The sequence below is a fragment of the Hemibagrus wyckioides genome, linkage group LG27 (assembly GCF_019097595.1).
Source record: "Hemibagrus wyckioides isolate EC202008001 linkage group LG27, SWU_Hwy_1.0, whole genome shotgun sequence".
Taxonomy (NCBI): Eukaryota; Metazoa; Chordata; class Actinopteri; order Siluriformes; family Bagridae; genus Hemibagrus; species Hemibagrus wyckioides.
In genome coordinates this window covers 11,224,117-11,239,062 of record NC_080736.1, presented here as the reverse complement: position 1 = coordinate 11,239,062, position 14,946 = coordinate 11,224,117, and the positions used below count along the sequence as shown (strand labels likewise).

The 14,946-nt window shown below is 43.1% G+C and overlaps 1 protein-coding gene across 1 annotated transcript in view; it reads left to right on the top strand.

Moving 5' to 3' along the window:
* adam10a (ADAM metallopeptidase domain 10a) overlaps positions 1-14,946 on the top strand; it is a 94,136-nt gene that overhangs the window by 47,886 nt on the left and 31,304 nt on the right. The window lies entirely within an intron of this gene.

The window sequence follows — 14,946 nt, the reverse complement described above, 5'->3', positions numbered from 1 at the left end:
CAGCTCCTGATCACTGTTCAAAAGAGAAAGTCCAGGGGCTTCTCTGAACCGGGGTTGGCTTTCTGATGAGGCAGACATCAGGCATCAGCGCTCTCACGGCTCTCTCTCTCCAACTCTTTTCCAACTGCTTAGCATTCTTATCTCAGGTTGAGTGTGTACTTTTCCAGTATCGATCGCAGTAACCCAGCGGTGTCCAGAGCCGAGCTGAAACACCTTCTCACTGATGAAAAGAAGGTTAGATATGATTCTGCGTGCCAGGGGGGCAAAGGATAGCCTTCAGGAGCTGAAGCTTCTGTGACATGGGAAGGAAACCAATAGAAATCAGAAAGCAAAAATAAATGTGTGAAGTGCAGTTAAGAAATCAAAACGCACCAGATATACGGATACACAGAACTTTAATTATGCAGTGGGCTGGGAAAGTGTTTCACTTATCATCAATCTGTCCATTATCTACACCAGTTATCCTACTGGGTCACAGGGAACCTGACACCTTTTCCAGGAGACAAGATAGTGTACACTCTGCACAGGATGCCAGTCTAGAACACACACACTCATTCACACACACTCATTCACACTCTATGCACAATGCCAGTCAGCCTACAAGCATGTCTTGAAACCCCTGCAGTATGGGGAGAACATGCAAGCTACACACAGAAGAAGAAGAAGTCTTCATTATCGCCACACATACATTACAGCACAGTGGAATCCTTTTCTTCGCCTATCCCAGCTGAGGAAGTTTGGGTCAGAGCACAGGGGCAGCTAAGATACAGCATCCCTGGAGCAGAGAGGGTGGAGCTTGGCTACTTGAACCACCACTGCAACACACACACTCAGCAGAAATGGGAATTGAACCCCCAGCCCTGGAGGTGTGTAACCACCAAGCCAAGCAAAATAACAGCATGTTGTTAGAGAGAGAGAGAGAGAGAGAGAGAGAGAGAGAGAGAGAGAGAGAGAGAGAGAGAGTGATTATTAACCAATCACGGTCATCTCTGACCACATGCATGAGGAAGCGGATTTCACTTTCCTCGGTGTTTAACGGTGCCTCTGCAACGTGGCGCAAGAAGTTTGAAAATATGTAGTCTGCTGATTTCATGTGTCTTTGAGAGCGCATGTGATAGCCTTAACCTTTCCTGGTTGAAAGCTGTCATACGATATGGGAGAGATGCATGATGGGTAGGAATTTCTTTCTTTCTTTCTTTCTTTCTTTCTTTCTTTCTTTCTTTCTTTCTTTCTCTCTCTCTCTCTCTCTCTCTCTCTCTCTCTCTCTCTCTCTCTCTCTACTTCCCTCTATTTCTCTCTCTCTTTTTCACCATGTGTCTTTCTCCCCATTTCCTCTTACTCTCTCACTCTCTCTCTCTACCTCCCTCTCTTTCTCTCTCTCTCTTTCTGTCTTTTTCACAATGTGTCTCCCCCCTTTCCTCTCTCTCTCTCTCTCTCCTTCCCTCTCTTTCTCTCTCTCTTTTTCACTGTCTTTCTCCCCATTTCCTCTTACTCTCTCTCTCTACCTCTCTCTCTTTCTCTCTCTCTCTCTCTCTCTCTCTCTCTCTCTCTTTTTCACAATGTGTCTTTCCCCCCTTTCCTCTTACTCTCTCTCTCTCTCTCTCTCTCTCTCTCTCTCTCTCCCTCCCTCTCTTTCTCTCTCTCTTTCTCTCTTTTTCACAATGTGTCTTTCTCTCTCTCTCTGGCTATAGAGATGAGTGAGTTCTGCTTCAGTAGACTTTAAAAGTCTTTAAAAATGTAATATTCTCTATTTTTTTCTTACTTTAGGTGGCATTATATTTTGAAACGGTCAGAGTTTGACCATCTGAAAGGCTCTTCAAGGCCACCGTACAATTAAGTTAGCATCATTCGAACGTCTACATAAACAAACACTAAAACGAACCAACACGTGTCTAAATGATCAATGCAGTACAGCGCAGCTAATTCTCCTAATGGGACTAAACTGAATATTCTTTGTGTTGTATCTTTAAACATTCTGTGCTTTAAAGATTTCTCTCACGCCTGTTCATTCCACCTAGAGGAAAGAATACGCTATCCTCCCTCTCCTCGGAGTGTGATATCGGCGTGCTGTTTGAGCCTCAGCATGCGCTCGCTCGTGCAGGGGAAACGGGGCCGCTGTGTTTTATTTCGTATTCACGTTCAGCATGTGGTGCGATTTCTGGTCATGAAACTTTAAGCAGCTCGTTCTCTCCCCGCCGACCTCGGCATCCACATTCCTCTCCTCTGTGCTCAGTTTTATGCAAAAATATCTGAATAATGCAGCATGCACGAATTTCCTTCAGCAGAAAAGGAGAAAAAATGCAGGTGTGTCTGTGTGTGTTTGAGGTCACACTGCCTCAGCTGAATGAGACTGACTCACTGGGTCAGGCGATGTGGGTCTCTCTTTTCTAAGTGATATGTCTGTGCATCTTACAGTGATGTGTGAAAAATACAGTTTAAAATAGTAACAGCCAATTTGAATGCTCTAACCTGGTTTCTCTCTCTCTCTCTCTCTCTCTCTCTCTCTCTCTCTCTCTCTTTTTCACAATGTGTCTTTCTCCCCCTTTCCTTTTACTCTCTCTCTCTCTCTCTCTCTCTCTCTTTCAGTGTGTCTTTCTCCCCATTTATTCTTCTTTCTCTCTTTCTGTCTCTCTCCCTCCCTCGCTCCTGTCTCAGTCTCACTCATTTGTACAGAGGTGACGGAGGTCCTTAAAAGCATCCAGGCTTATCTACTAGGGTGATTTGCATACAAACTCCTGCAAAAACAGAGAGACAAAATGTCTTTACACACACACACACACACACACTCTAAAACTCACATTTCCACTTTCAGACCTACCTTATTGGGTTTAGGTTTAGGAAGGGTGTGTGTGTGAGAGTGTGTGTGTGTGTGTGTGTGAGTGCCTGTCTGTGTCTTAAGTCTCAGGTGTGTGTCTTCCCATTTTGTGTGTAATGAGTTATGTCTAAGCTGAGTAATGAGAGTGTGGAACACAGGACATGAAAATTGACGAATGCTCGTGTGTGTGTGTGTGTGTGTGTGGGCATGGTGTAATACGGATGAGTATACAGCCATTCTGCCCTCACACACTCCATCACTCTTCAGCTTCCTGGTAATTGTGTGGAGGAACCAGGCTTTTCTTCCTCCCCAATAGGGACCAGTTTGATCAGTTTGGAATTTTCTTTCTATTAAATTTGATATTTAAAGTATTTCAGTGAAAATACAGATTCTGGAAGAGTTCCAAAAAATGTTAATTTTTGATGTCACTAAATACGAGCAATCACGTCTGACTTTAGAGGACTTTACAGGAGCTGCGGCTAATTCAGTAGTGACATGACCCTTACCTAAAGTCTGATCCTGAAATCTCACTTGTGTCTATGAAATATCTGACATTCGGGAGCTGCTTTGTTAGCCGTTAACTTCCCGCCTAGCTATTTTGGAATTTTCATCCAGTTTTCATTCCCCTGTTGCATTATTGATTCATTCAGTCATCATCAGTGTGCACTTTATCCACTTTATTTAGCTTTGGAGCTTATCCCAGGAACACCGGGTGTGAGGCAGGAATATAGCCTGGAGGGGATGCCAGTCGATCAGTGGGCACCACACACACACACACACACACTTTCACACCCGTCCAACACACAGCTTGTTTTTGGAAGGTTAGAGGAAGCTGGAGAACCCTAAAGAAACCCACTGAGACACAGAGAGAACATGTGCAACTCGACATAGATCTAATTCCATTACCAAGGCATTTGGTTGATATTGATTTTGGTGTGTGTGTGTGTGTGATACATATGATACTCCTTTTATAAATCGCAGTTCTTCCTCTCAGATCCTGGTTCTGCTAATAACAGCCGGTGCTGCTCTGTGTTGTTGTTAATAGCAGCCTTGCTCTGTGCCAAGCCATCGTCTTCTGTCAGTGCACGCCTCAGTGGGCACACCTGTGTGTGAGTGTATGGCTCATAAACCCTCATCACCACACACACACACACACACACATACACACACATCTGTATAGTGTCAGTGTATCTGCTGGGCCATGATCTACATCATCTAATCAGCTTTAATGTCTCATCCTCACACTTTATTACTCACTCAGCACCTTTCTCGGGTCAAACTGTCCTCTCACACACACACACACACACACACACACACACACAATCCCTACAAGTCACCACACACTATTTTCATAGTCTCGTTAGGTGGCTGTGTCCGTGGTCATTTTTCTTCAGTAAGCCGGTCACAGATGTGGATGGAAACACTGGGCATGAGGTGGGAATACAAAAGGGCTAGGACACCAGTTCATCACAGAACATTGTGTACTGGTGCTGGAGTTTTTTTGTGGGTTGGAAGGAAACCAGACTCCTCAGAGGAAACCAACTCAGACAAAGGGTCAGAGTCACACAGCTGATATACGAAGCAGACACACCAATATCACACAAACTGCATGTCTTTAAAGGTTTTAACTCTTTATACCACAATTTTTATTCGACAAATAATGACACACGATGCGTTTTAACCTGAGGAGCGGCCGCAGAACAAATCAGTTCCTGTTATTATTTATATTCGAAGTGAAGTCGTCTTTATTTTGTCACATATACATTACTGCACAGGGAAATTCTTTCTTTGCATCTCCCAGCCTTGGAGGGTTGGGGTCAGAACGCAGGGTCAGCCATGATACAGAGCCCCCTGGAGTAGGGTGGGTTGGGGGCCCTAGCTGAAGCTTGTTCATTTACCTGCCTATAATTTTCTGTCTATTGAAGAAAATTGAACAAAACAAGCAGCTTGTCATGTTGCCAAGTCAACAAAAAGTGCAAGCACAAAAAGCCCTGACACTAAAGACCCCTTCCTTTAATACTGTATAAACATCCCCTTTAACAGTTCTACATTGTTCATTGTTAAATAAGACATTTATTATTCGGTCTAGATTATGTCAAGTTTTTACTGTAAATGACTTGTTGCTAAGGAAATACTAATGTCTTAGACCGAGCGCATTAATACGTGCGTTAATATTTATCGTCAGAGCAGCTGTTAAAGAAATGATAATCAACAAGTTTTAACCAATCAGAATGGAGAATTCACTCGTGCTGAAGTTTAACTTAAATTGTTTTTTTTTTTTTTAACCGTGTAAGTATTTTGCGTAAATTCAATTCCATTAACCCAATTGTTAGGCAATCATGACACCAAAATGTAATTATCATGTGATTATCGCCGCCATTTCCCTCTGTGTCTAAAAGCTTTAGAGCGCTGGCATGGTGAGACTCCCGTTTCTTTCGGTGATTACACTCCAGTTAAACTCCTGGTAGTGGACGCGGGGAGGAGGCCATTAATTCCGGTGTGTTGTTGTGAGGTGGTTGCTGATGCTGAGTGCTGTGTAATTGGATTGGGAGTGTCGGTGGCGGTAAATGGAGGCTCCGAGTCGCTCCTGAAAACCGAGCCGCTCACACACACAATGGAGAACTCTGGGAATGAGAGCGGCCTTGTTGGCTTTTAGAGCTCCCTGGGTAATTGATTGTTCTGGGAACTCCCTGCCTGTAACACACACACACACACACACACACACACACACACATACTGGCCATTCTACTTCCTGATTGATGTGTCTGGTGAACAGTCGTTGAGTGCGAGTCTGACACTATAATCCAGCGTTGTTTATTGCTGTTTCTCTTAGTTACGCTTCAGCCTGTATTGATGCCTCACTCAATAGACACAAGCCTCTGTCTTTATATGTCCAAAATGAGGACCTTTTCGAGACGAATAAGGGAATTTTGGTTTGATGTTCGTTGTGTAGTAGTCATATTGATGCACTGTGTTGATGACACACTAACCTAGTTTTGATATACACACTGATCAGCCATAATATTAAAACCACCTGCCTGATATTGTGTAGGTCCCAAAACGACTCTAACCCACAAGGCTAGACACTTGCACACTTAATAATTAGCACACAATGCAATAAAAAGCATGTACAGGCAGTGTTTGAGTGTGTGGAGGCAGGGGCGTGGTTGAGCTGGTTTGTAAAGGGAGGGAGGAGCTAAGGTCTCTCTCTGTCTGTCTCTCTCTCTCTCTCTCTCCTTCTTTCCTCTCCCCACTTTATCCTTTCTGCAGCTCACTATAACACAAAACGCACGTTAACACATCCATCATAGCATTCACTTTTCCCGGCTCCTCCCTCCATCCACAAACCAGCCCTCAGCCACGCCCCATTTCCTGTAACTGACTTGTCACTATACATATACTAATGTGTTACACCGACTGCGTTAATATCTGCATTAATATTTTTAACATATTGTCAAAAAAATCAACAAGTCATAACCAATCAGAATGGAGAATTCACTCATGCACAGGAGTAGGAGTCTTCTTGTTGTGTGTGATGCTCATGTTCACGTTCTCGACCTGTCAGATGCTCAAAAAAAAAAAAACCATTTCAGCATATGGAGAAAGTCAGATACAGAGCATGTTATCTAAAAGGACACGTGAACACACTCCCTGCCAGATCTCTGTGTGTAGGTGTTTCTTTCCACCGAAACTGATCGGGTGTATCTGTAGTGCTTATAACATCTGGAGATGTATTTCACTCCGTTTGTGTGTGTTCAGCCATAAAGCTCGAAAGTGTACAACACACACTTCCAGCTGTCTCCCTGTCGTCTAGTTTTAAAGAATAAAACCAAATTTCAGCTTATTTTAACAAATCAGAGGCAGTAATGAAGGCAAAGATCACTTTTGTCATTCGAGCGTGTGTGTGTGTGTGTGTGAGCACCAGGCGTAAGAGTATAGAGTGCTAGGAGGGACAGTTATGGGCTTGAATAATTCAAAATTTATGAAAAAAACGCCGAGGTCGTCAGTCAGAGCTAGACTTGTGCAGATACTATACATGCTCATGCACTCAGCGTTTCATTCGTGAACCTGTTTAACATTCTTCCAGAGTTCTTATTCTGGACATTTTCAAAGTAGCTCAGCATGTGTCCTTTACAGAAGCAGCTTTTAAACAATACCGTTTTCCCTTTGAGGGAAGTGAACGAGCCATTCCCATTGGTTGGCTTCCTTTTGCTTCTTTGTTAGGATTCCTCTCCTGCCTTTGTGGCTGTTGAGTCGGGATCGCCTGACTTTACCTGCCTTGCTTCATAAACTTATCACCCTCTCACCTCATTGTGTGTTTGACAACACAGGAAGTGTGGATGATGCAACAGGGTGTGGCTCCAAGCAGCGATGGATAACACCAAACCGTGAAGCGCAGTTTCTCAGTTTCCTTCCTTCGCAGTCTCTGACAAGTGTAAAAAAAACATTTCCTGCCTACAATAACGCACAGACAATACAATTCTCTGGTTTCTATTAAAGGAGAAGTTCACTTCCAGAACACAAATCTACAGATCATTGACTCACCCTCTTGTCATCCAAGATGTTCATGTGTTTCTTTCTTCAGTCGTAAGGAAATGATGTGTTTTGAGGAAAACATTTCAGGATTTTTCTCCATATAGTGGACTTGAATGATGCCCGCGAGTCTGAACTTCCAAAATGCAGTTTAAATGCAGCTTCAAAACAATCTAAACGATCACAGCCGAGGAAGAAGGTTCTTATCTAGCAAAACCATCGGTCATTTTCGTAGAAAAATTAAAAATTGTATAATTTTTAGCCACAAAAGCTCATCCAGCACTAGCTCTGGGATGCGTGTCCGTGATGCTACATACTACTTAAACACATCAGAAGGTCACATGTGTTGTAGGAACTACAAAGCGAACGTGCAAAGACCAAGGAAGTGAGAGAGAGAGATTTTTTCCTCCTTTCCTTTCTCTCTTGATGCTTTAGAAATATTGTATGCTAACAATCATGCCAATAAACTAGAGAGAGAGAGAAAGAAAGGAAGGAAAGAAGTAAGAGATGGAGAAATGGAAAGTGTGAGAGAAAGAATCATAAGAGACAACCCAGCATCAACACCAAACCCTATGAGGATGCGAGTCCGCGACACTACGTACGTCGAAAGGTCACGCGTGACTTAGGCAGAACTACAGACCCGGTGTTTACAAAGTGAACATACAAAGTCCAGGGAAGTGCATTGTAAACAAAAAACTGACACAAGGACATATAACTTTGTGTCATTCCACATGCAACAACTTCGGAGCGGTCCTCCTTCTCCACACTAGTAAACACTGGGTCTGTAGCTCCGCTTACGTCACGCATAACCTTCCGACGTGATTTTTGTTCTGGAAGTGAACAACTCCTGTAATGTGCTCACTCTCGTACGTTACCATTCACATGGTCGACGTTCCATATAATATAATAAATTGATTTCATTTTTGCCGCTGTGTGAACGGCTGTGTGAACACGCAAAGACAATACTTCACTGCTAAAATTCTAAATCTGTACATTCTGGGGTGAAACACGATCGTGAGAATCCTCCTCATCATTAAAACAGCTGCAGATTTCAATACCTGTCATGCAAGCCCACTCATTTGCGCCCACAGCCGAAATGGCGTGTGAATCAGGGTTAGTAAATGACGTTACAGGTGGATTGATCTGTTTCATATAACCGTTTATTTCACACCTTTAGGAAGAAACTGCTCAAAAGACTCATGGGAAATCCTCAGCAGACCCTGCTAGTAAATCAGCTTCCTCATTTTCACATTTCATATTTTTACACACACAAAGATAGCGGGAAAAGTATTTACAGAAAACGAAGTTACGCTCCTGAGACAGTGGAGTGGATGCGTGGTTGCCCAAGCTGGAGAGACGGAGGACACTATGGACAAGGTGTCAGAGGCTAATGGCTGTAATAAAGGGCTTCCACTGGGAGCTGTGGACACGACATCGAGGAAGCTTATCACTGGGCAGAAAGAAAGTGTGTGTGTGTGTCAGAGAGAGAGAGAGAGAGAGGTGTCAAGGACAAAGTGATCATGTGAGCCATAAGGTTTGGTGGTGATGCTGCTTTGCCCTCCTTCCTTCCTTCCTTCCTTCCTTCCTTCCTTCCTTTCTTTCCTTCTCTCTCTCTCTCTTTCTCTCTCTCTCTCTCTTTTTTTATTGGCATGATTGTTGTGATTGTTAGCATACAATATTGCTAAAGCATCAAGAGAGAAAGGAAAGGAGAAATAAATATATTCTCTCTCTCTTTCTCCCCCCCCCGTTCTCTCTCTCTCTCCCTCTCTCTAGTTGACTGGCATGATTGTTAGCACACAATATTGCTAAAGCATCAAGAGAGAAAGGGAAGGAGAAAAAATATCTATATACTCCCCCCCCCCTTTCTCTCTCCCTCTATCTCTCTCTCTCTCTCGCTATCATTCTGTCATTCTATGGTGAAGTGTAGATTCAAGTGAAGTGAGTCATAATTTTCAGTAATTTGTTCAAAACAGAAAATATTTTCGACTTTATCCTCACCAACTGAACTGAACTGAACTGAACTGAACTGAAGTGAATTGAATTGCTTTGCATGTGTAATTTTTTTGTCCCCTTCATTCTGAACACAGTTCATTTTCTGCGTCCTAAACCAGAGTTAATTAAGCGTAGCTAGCTGTGAGAGACATACAGTGAAAGAGAAAAGAGAGCACAGTGGAGTGAATAATAAAAGCATTCTCCTTTCTTTCTTTCTTTCTTTCTTTCTTTCTTTCTTTCTTTCTTTCTTTCTTTCTTTCTTTCTTTCTTTCTTTCTTTCTTTCTCTCTCTCTCTCTCTCTCTCTCTCTCTCTCTCTCTCTCTCTCTCTCAGCTCTCGCATCCTTCAAGTCCTCCTAATTCACACTTGGGTAGTTATGTATGTGTGTTTATGCACCTACACTGTGATTATACAAACTAGTAGAGATGTGTGTGTGTGTGTGTTTTAATTAGTGACAGGAAACTATGCTCAGCTCCACCTGTCCACTTGCCGTCAGACTCTGTCCATTTGCCCTGTCAGACTCTGTCCATCTCTCATTATACTTTTCCTGTCATGCTTTTCTCAGATTTTCTTATTCTTTAGTAGTGTGTGTGTGTGTGTGTGTGTGTGTGAGAGAGAGAGAGAGAGAGAGAGAGAGAGAGTTGTTGTAATTGGTGAGGGAAAGAATGCCTGCTTTCACCTGTCCTCTTGCCCTGTGAGACTCTGTCCATCTTTCATTCTACTCTTCCTTTCTTCCTTAACTATGTCTAGTGTTTGTGCGGTGTGCTTGTGCGTGTGTGTGTGTGTGTGTATCTGTGTGTATGAAAGAGAGAGTTTCCGTTAGACCGTTAGCGGTTAATGTTGTTGCCTGTTATGCTAAGCATGTGGGAAGATGTGAGTCATTCCTAGAGAACCTTCTAGAAGCAACAGCTGCCATTGAGCATTCCTGGAAAAAAAAAACAAACACGTGTCACTAATGATGAGACGCACGGTAACATCACCGTACCATGATACCAACATACCGTAATATCATCAAAAGGTACTGCATATTTCATCAGTGACCTGAGGGATTAGTCTAGTCAGCACTGCAGTACACTAATCACACAAGTGACCCGCTTTAATAAGAACATCACAGTTGAAGCGGTTCTCCTCATAACTGTGGGATTGCTTTCGTTTGCTTTAAACTGGTCCAAAACAAGAACATAACAAGACACGTCCAATGCCTCATTCTGCATGAAACAGACTAACACACATTAGTTTGTTATTGACGAGTGAATTCGTGTGATTTATGGACGGCTAGCAGGTGCGCGTTAATTCCTTAATTTGTTGAAATCTCTGCTCTGCATAAACGCTCCAGTGTACGGATGTTGGACTGTAGCCATGACAACAGGCATAAATACCACAACTCGATGTTTTTGAAATGGTTTCTTTGAGAGCACCCAGCGGAGCATCCTGATATGTGAAAATAATGAACTTTTAGCAGGAAATGGCTTGATGATGTTCATCTCGTATTCGAACACTTCACTGGCCGTCGTCTCTTAGATACAGATACAGAGACTTGCTTATTTCTGAACAACACCTTTGTGATCTAATATGTGGTTATATAAAAATGGTACCTCTGTAATGAGTTCTGTGTGTGTGAGCTTTCCTCTGTGAATGAGTGCATACACCGACCAGGCATAATATTATGACCGCCTGCCTACCAGTTTTGCTGCCAAAACAGCCCTGACCCATCATGCGCTGTGTTTTCTGGCAGCTTTCTATCAGAACCAGCATTAACTTCTTCAGCAATTTGAGCAACAGTAGCTCGTCTGTTGGATCGGATCACACGGACCAGCCTTTGCATCAATGAGCCTTGGTCGCCCATGACCCTGTCACCAGTTCACCACTAATCCTTCCTTGGTCCACTTTTGATAGATACTGACCACTGCAGACCGGGAACACCCCACAAGAGCTGCAGTTTTGGAGATGCTCTGATCCAGTGGTCTAGCCATCACAATTCAGTCCTTCAACAAACTCGCTCAAATCCTTACACTTGTCCATTTTTCCTGCTTCTAACACATCAACTTTGAGGACAAAATGTTCACTTGTTGCCTAATATATCCCACCCACTAACAGGTGCCATGATGAGGAGATCATCAGTCTTATTCACTCCATCTGTCAGTGTTCATAATGTTATGCCTGATCAGTGTATGTATGTTGTGATTAAAGCTACAGTAGTGGGTTATGCACAAGTGGCTCAGTCACATCTGTAAACTGTGGGCTTTTTAATTAACCTATCAGAGGCTCTTGAGGTTTATAATGAGCAGCCTCGAAAATTATTCAGCTGTTTACGTACTTCAAATATTTTCTTAGTTCTTTTCAGAGCGAGTGGCGTGTGTGTGTGTGTGTGTGTGTGTGTGTGTGTAGGTAGGTGTGTAAAATCTTCTGATGAGGTGTTTAGAGGCTAAGTATGTAAGATTGAGACATAGCCTCTGTCTCAGTACACACACACACACACACACACACATTCTCAGGGGGTTCAGCTGTGCAACACTAGGCGGGTGACAACTGTGTCTGTATACGCAGCTGTAGGTGTGTGTGTGTGTCTTCCACCTAAACAAACTGCTGATCTCTTACTCTCAGTGATTGCGCCCCTCATTAATCCTCTCTCCATTTATTTGCAGCCGTACAGCAGCAGAGTCATTGCTAGTGTTTGTTTTTTGTTTTTTTTTTATAGCTTCCTATAAGCTGCTATTGTCTCCCAGCTGTGTTATAACCACCGTGTGCTCCACGCCGCAGAACAACTAGTATCTGTTTAGAAATTTTAAGTCCCAGAGAGAGAGTAGTGTAGAATATTAAACATTTGTGTCAGGCTGGCAGTTTCCTTGATCGATTCTTGCTATTACATCTGTGAACATTCATCAATTATTTGTTGACATCCACAAAGCTGTAATGTAGAAAATACATACAAGAAAACTCATACACTATATTGTCAAAAGTTTTGGGACACCCCTCCGAATCATTGAATTCAGGGGTTGCGCTTGGCCCCTTAGTTCCAGTTAAAGGAACTCTTAATGCTTCAGCATACCAAGATATTTTAGACAATTTCATGTTCCCAACTTTGTGGGAACAGTTTAAGGGATGACCCCTTCCTGTTCCAAGGTGACTGTGCACCAGTGCACAAAGCAAGGTCATGGATGAGTGAGTTTGGTGTGGAGGAACTTAACTGGCCTTCACATGGTCCTGACCTCAACCCGATAGAACACCTTTGGGATGAATTAGAGCGGAGACTGCGAGCCAGACCTTCTCGTCCAGCATCAGTGCCTGACCTCACAAATGTGGCCTAGAGGAAATTCCCATAAACACACTCCTAAACCTTGTAGAAAGCCTTCCCAGAAGAGTTGAAGCTGTTATAGCTGCAAAGGGCGGGGCCAACTCTATATTACATTCATGTACATGTAAAGGCAGACGTCTCAGTTTTGGCCTGGCTCACAATCTCCACTCTATTTCATCCCAAAGGTGAACTGTAGCTCTCTCTCTCTGTCTCTCACTGTGTGTCTCTCTCTGTCGCTCACCCTCTCTCACTGTGTGTCTCTCTCTGTCGCTCACCCTCTCTCACTGTGTGTCTCTCTCTGTCACTCTGTCTCTCACTGTGTGTCTCTCTGTTACTCACTGTGTGTCTCTCTCTCTGTCTCTCACTGTGTGTCTCTTTGTCGCTCACTGTGTGTCTCTCTCTGTCGCTCACTGTGTGTCTCTCTCTGTCGCTCACTGTGTGTCTCTCTCTGTCGCTCACTGTGTGTGTCTCTCTGTCTCTCACTGTGAGTCTCTCTGTCACTCACTGTGTGTCTCTCTCTCTGTCTCTCACTGTGTGTGTCTCACTTTGTGTGTCTCTCTGCCTCTCACTTTGTGTGTCTCTCTGTGTCTCTATTTCATCCCAAAGGTGTTCTATCGGGTTGAGGTCAGGACCATGTGAAGGCCAGTTAAGTTCCTCCACACCAAACTTGCTCATGTCTTTATGGATCTTGCTTTGTGCACTGGTGTGCAGTCATGTTGGAACAGGAAGGGGTCATCCCCAAACTGTTCCCACAAAGTTGGGAACATGAAATTGTCTAAAATATCTTGGTATGCTGAAGCATTAAGAGTTCCTTTAACTGGAACTAAGGGGCCAAGCGCAACCCCTGAATTCAATGATTCGGAGGGGTGTCCCAAAACTTTTGGCAATATAGTGTATGAGTTTTCTTGTATGTATTTTCTACATTACAGCTTTGTGGATGTCAACAAATAATTGATGAATGTTCACAGATGTAATAGCAAGAATCGATGTCCAAAATGTCTTGCATTAAGAGTTCCTTTCACTGGAACTAAGCCCTGAAAAACAACACCTGAATTCAATGATTTGGAGGGGTGTCCCAAAACTTTTGGCAATATAGTGTCTGCATATATTTTATTGAACATTTGAGGAATTTTTTTATATCCAAACAGATGGATAACTTCTAATTAACCGAAACATCATTGTTATTTCTGCATGTCCTTGTGTAGAATTAAAAATCATGACAAATTCATCAAATAACATTGCAGTTAAATAATAAAAGACGCAAAGTTGCTTAATAATAGTTCACAGGCTTCTTACTGATGAGGTTGCATTAGCCCCGCCCACTCTGATTTAAAAAAGGAAATGATGGAATTAGGAATACGGCAATTATTCATACACTTTACGGCGTATCGAGCGGCCACAAGATCAACATTAACCTCATTAGAAAGCTGCTATTAGATTTAGAATCAATCCTTTTTATCAGGGCGAAGGCTTCTGAGTTTAATGAATGAGTTTCTCTGCCAGATAATGAGTCAGTGCATGATGGGAAATGTAGTAAAGTGTGTTCAGGGAAGTGAAAATGCTACAGTTCCTGACATCACTCCACACTTACACACACAGATACTTTTTTTTTTGAGTGACTCATGCAGCATACTGTAACTCTGAATGTCTCTACAGTCGATCAGTTCTGTGAAATTAGCAGCTGGATTACAGATGTTACAGCTGAGTGAAGGTTGTGAAGGTGTAGCACTTTTCACTGTTGGGAAATAATCTGTTAATTACACACTCATTATATCAGCATGTTCATTCCCAGCATTTCATCTCGAGTTTATAACACACAAATACTCTCTTTGAACTGTAGCTCTCTCTCTGTCTCTCACTGTGTGTCTCTCTCTGTCGCTCACCCTCTCTCACTGTGTGTCTCTCTCTGTCACTCTGTCTCTCACTGTGTGTCTCTCTGTTACTCACTGTGTGTCTCTCTCTCTGTCTCTCACTGTGTGTCTCTTTGTCGCTCACTGTGTGTCTCTCTCTGTCGCTCACTGTGTGTCTCTCTCTGTCGCTCACTGTGTGTGTCTCTCTGTCTCTCACTGTGAGTCTCTCTGTCACTCACTGTGTGTCTCTCTCTCTGTCTCTCACTGTGTGTGTCTCACTTTGTGTGTCTCTCTGCCTCTCACTTTGTGTGTCTCTCTGCCTCTCACTTTTTGTGTCTCTCTGGATCTCACTTTGTGTCTCTGCATCTCACTTTGTGTCTCTCTGCCTCTCACTTTGCATCTCTCTGCTTCTCGCTATGTATTTGTATCTCCCTCTCACACTGTGTCTCTCTCTGCCTCTCA